An 8,587-nucleotide genomic window follows, 5' to 3' on the forward strand; every position below is an offset into this window, starting at 1 on the left:
GTTACCCCTTAGGTTATTGTTCGAACTAAGCTTAAGTAGGTTTTTAAGAGGATGTCCAGAAGTGTTAAGAATACTATAAGCCATTAATAAATCATCTCTAAGACGCCTATACTCTAATGGGTAAAGGTCTAGTGAATGGAGGCGCTCTTCGTCAGGCTTAAATTTGAGTCCTCGAACTGATTTCGTGGCTCGCCGTTGGATACGCTCCAAAGTGTCCTTATCCTTTTGGAGTGAGGGGGGAGTACTATCTTTCCATACTCTAAATGGGGACGGATGAAACTATTGAAGATTATATGGAAAGTTCGTCCGTCAAACTGTCCAAAGATGCGCTTCAACGTTACCAGTGCAAGGTTCTCTCGGAAGGCATTTTTGTCACAGTTAGCGTAAGACTTTAAATCGTGGGGCACCAGGACTCCTAAATCTTTTTCGACTTGGGATACTACTAGAGAGGAGTTACCCAAGTTATAACTGTAATTTGCGACATGTTGCAGATGGGCTACTTTACACTTTGAAGTGTTAAAGGTAATTCCGTTACCGTCTGCCCAACTTTGAAGTCGAGTCAGATCCTCCTGAAGTGCCAGTATATCGTCTTGGATGCGTATCTCTCCCCAAAGTTTCGCGTCACCGGCAAAAAGTAATGTCTGACGTTACGTGTTGAGGAATATCATTCATGTAGTCAGCAGGTTGATTATACAATATTAACTCTTCCTGAAACCATGCTGTTGGACTGGGAAGAAATTTAAGGACAGTAAATATTCATTCATACCACCGCATATCAGGGACTCCATGAATTTTGAAGGTATTGAGAGAAGAGCTACCAGTCGGTAACTCGAAGGTTCGCTGTGTCGACCTCCTTTGAAAATTGGTGTGATGTGAGCCAGCTTCCAATTTTCCGGTAGTTTGCCTCGGCTTAGCGAGTGTGAGAACATCACGCTAAGCGGCGTTGCCAGGATTGAGGCTTCTTCCCTCAGTATGGCAGAATGGACCATATCCGGGCCAGAAGTATCTAGTCTTAAGTGCTGCAGTTCCCGGAACACCAAGTCAGCGCTTAGGTCCCTTTCGGAAAGTCCTGTGGAATTGCAGATGAAACTGTCATCAGTAAAGTTGATGTTGGTCGGTTGAAATGTCTGAGAGTAATGTGCCGCCAGAAGGTTAGCGGCGTCGCCATCATTGTTGGTCGGGCCGTTAAGACCTAGCAGTTGAGAAACTCCAGTTTTGGCTTGACGAAGAGAGGCTGCATAACGGAATAAGCTTTTCGGATTAGAGACAATTTTGTCCATAAGCTTTATCCGGTACTGAAGCCTGTCTTCTCTTATGGCCTTCGTGCATATGTTCCTTACATGTTTGTATTGCCTGCATACCCCGTGGCTATCAGTTCGAAGAGTGCGGTTCCTGATGATTGTGGGTTGCTGATAGCTTTGGGGGACCGTTCGAGGAACTGAATGATCTGTAGTACATATGAGCGTGTGCAGTAAGAAGTCCCAATGAGCATCCACATCGATTTGAGGGTGAACATCCCAACCCACCTATTGTAGATAGTCCTGTAGAGCTGACACATTCAACCGTTTGAAATTCCAGCGCAAATTTTTAGGGGGATATCATGGCTCAGTTTTGCTGACGAAACTGAAAGGATTGACAGGTTGGCAACTAGGAATTATCCGTTTGTAAATACACAGTCAAAGCGCGATAGTGTCTGACTGTTTCTCCAACGAGTTGCCGACTTTACATTTTCGTATAATCCCAAGTCCTCAATGAGGTTGAAGAACCGAGCTCCAGTTGAGTTTTCACCTCCAATATACGTATGTTTCGCGAAGTTGACTCTAGAGAGATTGAATTCCCCCAGAATCAGGATATGAGTGAAACTTAGACGGGTAGAGCGGGATAGTCCTTCCAGCATATGACTGTCATATTCGATGTCGGCAGTGGGCTTCCTATATATGACTCCGACTAGACACCTCGAAGTAGTAGACAACCTTACAGAGCAACATATGGATTCCTCAAGATTGTTAAACTCGAGGTTGTGAACTTGGTATACCTCCAAGCAAGATCGTATGTACACAGCTACTCCACCCCCAATTCCTGATTTTCTGTCGTTGCGGAACAAAGACATCCCAGGTACTGCTAACTCCTGTTCGTTAGTCCGATGGTTTCATCTGGTTTTGTGTATCATGATATCTGTGTTTCGACGATCTATCACATTACCAGTCAGTAGGGTGGCTGAAGTCAGTGTGATAAACAATTCACGTAAATATTCAAATGCACAATAATCAGGTAAAGGTGATCCAATGCTCAATATCTTTACCATGAGTTTGTGCAGATCAGTTGACTTCTTTTCTCTCGCTTCTTGTCGTTTCAGTAGAGTTCCTGGTAGTTGGTAATGTTAGATGGGTGTTGGTGTAGTCTCGATTGCACCAATTCTAGTCAACTTGGTAGTTACTTATGGGTTCATATTTTTTAAGTCGAGTTTCAGAGTAGTAGGTTTTCTCGATACCAGCAGCTATCACATTGGCAGTTGGCAGGTTCGTTAGTTACAGTGTGAAAAAGAATAAGGTCTTAATTCGAGTGCCAAGGGAAGACTGTGGATACAAATAACTCCCAAGAATAAGAAGTTCTGTAAGTCTTCGACACTGATGCTGACCTCATTCATTTCACAAGAAACACCTAAGTGTAGACACTCGGTCACACATCCTCACCACGCCACGAGTGAGTACTCTGAGCTACACACTCCTCGCAATTGTGAGTCAGCTTAGACCAATGGGTTCTCGACATGTCGATGGCTTTCCAAACATATATTCGAAACCTTTCGTTTCTGAACTTTGGTTTGATATGCTTCGATTACAAAGATGTTGCGTGTAAAGGCGTTGTCAAGCTCTGAATGCCTGTGACGTCTTTAGTGGCGAGACCAATGTAATCTGGTACACGAAACAATAAAGTGTGTTTCTGTTCCTTGTCGGAGCATCAAATATAACTATTTTATTTTTATTTTTACACATAGTGGTATTGTTCTTATGTTCTTGGATGCTCTTTCCTCGACCGTTTGTATATCGTGATGGGATAGCAGTCCGAGTTATTCAGGATTAAGACTCTTTTGCCTGCCACCTTTCATCTCATGTCATTCTGGCCCGACAATATAGAAGTCTGGCTCTCTTATACAGAACGAGCACGGTATAACAGATCCACGTGCACAACTCCTCACAGTAGTGAAGGCATTGTCGAGAAATTTTAACAGATACGTCACACTTATGTTCACTAGTGATGTTTCAAAAGCTAACGAAACTTAAAAAGGCTATACTTAAACGTGGAAACCTAGCCGACCGATAAAGGTTAGACCAACTTTTCTACATCGAGCTGTAATATGGCTCAGTAACAGAAATTTCGCTGCATATTCAGGAACTTACTTCTCAACAAACCTTTGAAGGGGGCCTTTTTAGACAACTTTTCCTGTATAACCTTCACCAAAATGTGCAGGCAGTCCTTGTCTCATTTCAAAACGAATCTGTAGATGGACTGGCTGCATCAGGCAACTGGATTGTTGAAATCACCAGAACTCCCAACGCCGAGGCTTATTCTGTCAAAGAAAGCCCCGAATAGCACAAAATCATATTACATAAATCTGCAATGCTCTCATTCGCTATCTTAACATTCATCATAATCGTAGATGCCCTCAAACTCTTCGAAGAAGCTCGATGCGAAAATGACCTGTCTCCAGACCACTAAAGACGGCTAGTCCTGATTGGTATTGGTACCACAATAAATATGGTAAGTCATCTGGAGACTGCATGAAACCCTTCAGATCCCCAAACTGCAAACACTTCGACATGAAAAGTCAAGTCGTCACGTGTTAATGGCAACTGTAGCCAGCGGACACAGCTGTTTGTTGGACATCGTCTTTATGATGACGAAAATTCACCATCTCTTTTATAATAGCGCAGATGTCAGCATTCTTCCTGCTAATTTTAACAACTGTCTGTATGAACCGGTCGTCACCTTAAAAGGCGGCAGATAAATTTTAATAAATTGATGATTTTTAAATAGCTCGTGTGTTGTGTGCGAGATTTTTGTTGCTGTTAATAAATTTACATTTTGAATAATTTTTCTTTTTGATTTCTTGTTTCGGGAGTCAGTGGAGGGTTGAACTCATATTCTTTTATTCTCACAATCTGATCGTAAGCCTACCAACAGTGAAGGCTGAACTTAGTAACGCTTATTACCAGGTTCATTTGTTCCATAATGCTGTCCGACCTTTGACCGTCCCCCTTAATTTTTCCTCCAGTACTCATTTTTTACATCACTTACTTTCCGCATGTTAGTCTGACGATATATTTTGTGGTACTCAGACATTTAACAGTCCGGAGCTAGATCACAAAGTTATGTTTTTCCGGTCCAGGCTTTTGCTGAGTTAGTGGAAGTGAAAAACTCAACGAGTAGCACCCAAAAATACTGTCATTGGAGTTGGCACATTATTATGGCCGAGAATTCTTTCATTTAGACAAATAAAACTCCATTTGTTAATTAGCTAGTACTTCTCAGTAGTTAAACGTGATTTCTCTGTCGATTGAAATATTAGGGCGACGCAAACAAGTGCATCGGGGCTGTCGTTTAACACTGAAGAAGTACAGGCTCCTCAACTAGTTATACTGAGGATACTGGTCCTTATATCCAATATACAAATCTTAAGATGGTTGAAGTACAAATACTTGAAAAATTTGTAACCTCAAACACTGTCAAGGCCAAACAAATCATGTGATCAAATCAAGAGTTTATTTGCTATAATTGTAAATTCACCGACATAATTTTTTACCAAGACTAAACGAGCAAACGGACTACGAAACTTCAGTATTTTGGTACCAAACCTCATTGAGGAAAATCAGTTGTCCTTTAATCAATGTTATTTTTACCTTGAATGATCATTACTCCCGGTCGAATTTTGACAGACGAAATACCGAGGCACAATGTTGATAACATTCCGTATAGATGTAGTTAGATTCTGCAGAACCTGACCATTCAAGCGCTTTATGTGAAGTATTATTAGATCGCTGTCAGTTATGTTTACAAATGATGTTTACAAAAAATTCCATCAACAGGTCAGGCAAGATAACGTGACAGAAAGATGGTGGTGATATGGCGTCTAGGTATTAAACACAGTTATCTAATTAGAATACTCAGTAAGTTTGTAGCTATTACAAATGAACTAAAATAAGAAAAAAAAAATTAATATTGTTGAATAATCTCATCGTGTCTAAGCATAAAGGGTCTGAGACGAATAAAGTATTTTGCCCCACAGACATATGTAGTCTAATATCATCACCCTCGCCATCATGTGTGCATATCAGTAGAATTTACCGTCGCTCCACTTGTTCACCTACGACCCGAAGTGTCTTCAGTCCCCAATAATGCGAGGTCATTAATAAGTGAGCGGGATCTTGTAAATTTCGAACCTGAAATCAGTAAGATGTTCATCTGTTTCGAACAAATGTAAATACAGTGTTTCAAAAAAGAAATACTAAGTATGAAACAAGACGTTCAGAACGGAAGCTGTTCGTGGATGAAAAACTGTGATCATTGAGTGGTTCCGATGTAAGGATCTAGCCTCAGTGTGTTGCAATACCAACTTTAATGTGGTAACATGGTTTAACATAGCCTATCCTAAATGTAGTTCCTTGGGGTCTTTGAGCATATGTTCACTTCTATGTTGTAATGCGAGGCAGATCTGTATATTTAGCAAACTCTGACTAATCTGAGTTGTTTTCATATTTCAATCATTCATCGTCGACGTAATCGGAAGATCAAGCAAATGTTTTCGATGTTTTCCTGCACAAGGATTAGGAGGGACTTTCATATCAGTTTGCTAAACCTCGTTTGTTTTGCCTTGGCCCAGATCTCATGCTTTACTTTCATGTATTTATTTTTCAAGACCAAGTTGTCCGTTTTAAATGAGCTTGGAAAGAATTGCTTTTATCTGGTGTTTTGTTCTATTTATTACTTTCTACTTTGTTACGGTGTTGACGTATTCGTTTAAAGCATTGTTCACACTTAATCAGTGTGTTTAGTTGAATATATATCTCTGATTTTACGCTGAGTGATGTCTTTTACATAACTAGGCATCGAATATCTCCCTCTTCTGTTAAGAGCATTCTTTTGGTAGAAAAATAATCATTAAGTTTGAGCTATGTTTTTTATAGTAAAGACAATTATTAGGAAGGTTTCTCGAAACTTCTTTTGTTATGAATAATATATCACATCCATGTTGCGTAGATGACTAAAAGAGCCCAACCTGAAAATTATAGGACATCAATAAAGCCGATTGACTCATTCAAAAAATGACTATTTTCGACGCGCTAACGGGTTGGCATTTGAAGTAAAAAGAATAACCACGAAAAAATAATAAAAACGATGATGTTACTGATTCCCTATGCTGACTATTCATAAAAGGAAGTTCGGTAACTAAAAACATTTACTGTCATTGAAAAGTAAGACCACTCACCTTGTGAGTAAAGTCACAAACGATCGCTCAACCTTAGAGCAAATTCAGCCGGTTTTTCCTGACTTTCAGGTACCTATTGATTGTACAGACTCGGTTTAACATTATTGAGGTATTGCACAGTCTCTCTCTCTATATATATATATAATACTGGAACTCCAAAAGTCCTGGATATATTTGTTTCATCCTGTGCAATTTTAAGATAGACTACAATTTGTAAAATCGTTTTCCAGGTCTTTCGTCCACTGAGACCATTTCTTTTTCGAATCACCTGCTTATTGGTTTGCTGGAATATTACATTTGAGTTTCTATTTGTCTATAAAAAACTTCCTGACTATCTCCATTACATATTTACTGAAATTTAGACATCTAATCCTCTTTGTATGCGAATATCTCAGTTTGATTGAACGCATGTGTGCTTCTCAATCTTTATTTACTATCTCATTATTGTGAACAAACAAAGTCAATAACGTCATCTGTGTAACGGTTAGCACATAAAATGCACATGGTTTCGCACACGTTTACTCACTCACCCTCTGGTTCGCTTTCCAATCGCGTGAATATGGATTTCCCCAATCAATAACAGTACACGCTTTTCCCAATAACTGGTCTTCTGTCTTCCGAAGTAAATTATCGGTGATACCAAGAGAAATAGCTCCCAATGAAACATACTGTTAGCGGGCCAACACATCCTGGAGTCTAAAAAAGGAGTAACTTCTACAAGTGTCCACAAACTGCCTAATTCTCAGTTTATTTAAAATTATGGAACCTGATTCTGGTAATGGTACTTTCTAAAGTAGTTATGAATTCAACAATTTTCCTTAGAAGTTAACAAGATCTGTTTCGCCATCAATCGACATCTGTGAAATGTCCAAGAAAATTTATTTTGCCAGACAGCTCACGTTGAGTCTATTGTCCGGTTTTATGTAACTCATAAATCCACATTTTGAATTATGTAAAAGGGTATCACCAATCGGCACACATGTAAGATCCACTCGTTATCATGGGACGATGTTTTTGTTATTTGTTATTATTATCTGTTAGCTTCAGTCCAGGAAAGAGCATAATAAATTTTAGACTTTAAGCTAAAAGCGGATAATCGTAATCCACGTACAATAGGTTTTTCCCCAAAATAAAAAACGCTTATTTTTAATTCACATATTTCCAAAACAATAGATATGAAATCTAATAAGTGAATAAACGTAGTAGTGGTAAAGGTATATAGAGTGCTATACATGGCTTGGAAATGGAAGTACCTTTGTCCGTATTGTGCATTTCAGAGCGAAACCCCGATATAGCATAATAGCTAGCTTAAGGTATTCCCGTGGAACTGTCTGTGTTATTGTTGCAGTCGTTATACGTTTCGGATGGTAAATTACTGTACCAAGTGATAAGATGACAGTAATGTCAAGTACTTGAGTTATTAATGAGCGTGAACCAGAATACTGTTTTTATGTGGAAGGATTTTGATGTGAAAAATTGCTTAGGGTTGAAACACACGACCATCAGTAACATTGTTTTTTACAAACAGGTTACTTCCTGGTTCGTAACCGTAGTTTATGCGCTGTGAACTGCTATCAAACTAGTTGACTACGCAGTTCACTGCTACAACGTACTGTAAAAATCGAAAAGCCCCGATTTGTACTCTGCACTCTAGGAGCCATGTTGGAAGAAGAAAAATGATGTTGCCGCTTTGGTGGTTGTGGCAGTAGTTTATAAAACGAAATATTACGAAAGTGCTGGAGACCATTAGTGATAATCCTTGTAAGTCCACGAACGCATGTTAGCTTACGTGTTACACATAAACTGGATATATTTTATAACTTGCATGCAAGTAAATTGAAGTATATAACGTACACGCCACCTATCTGGGAGACTTCAAATATCAAGTGGTCGCCTTGTGGCGAATGTCTGAAGGTCGCTTAAATAAAATTACAAGCTAGCTTTATTTCTTACTACAAAGTCATTTGAAAGCTGAGAAAGTACAAGTTATCCTAAAAACAGACTTTTAAGCGTGAAGAACTAAACAAAAAAGTTGTTTTATATAGGTTTCATCATGCTCATTAGTTTCTTCGAGACTTTATTTGTTTTAAATTTACAAAGTAT

The sequence above is a fragment of the Schistosoma haematobium genome, chromosome ZW (assembly GCF_000699445.3).
Source record: "Schistosoma haematobium chromosome ZW, whole genome shotgun sequence".
Taxonomy (NCBI): Eukaryota; Metazoa; Platyhelminthes; class Trematoda; order Strigeidida; family Schistosomatidae; genus Schistosoma; species Schistosoma haematobium.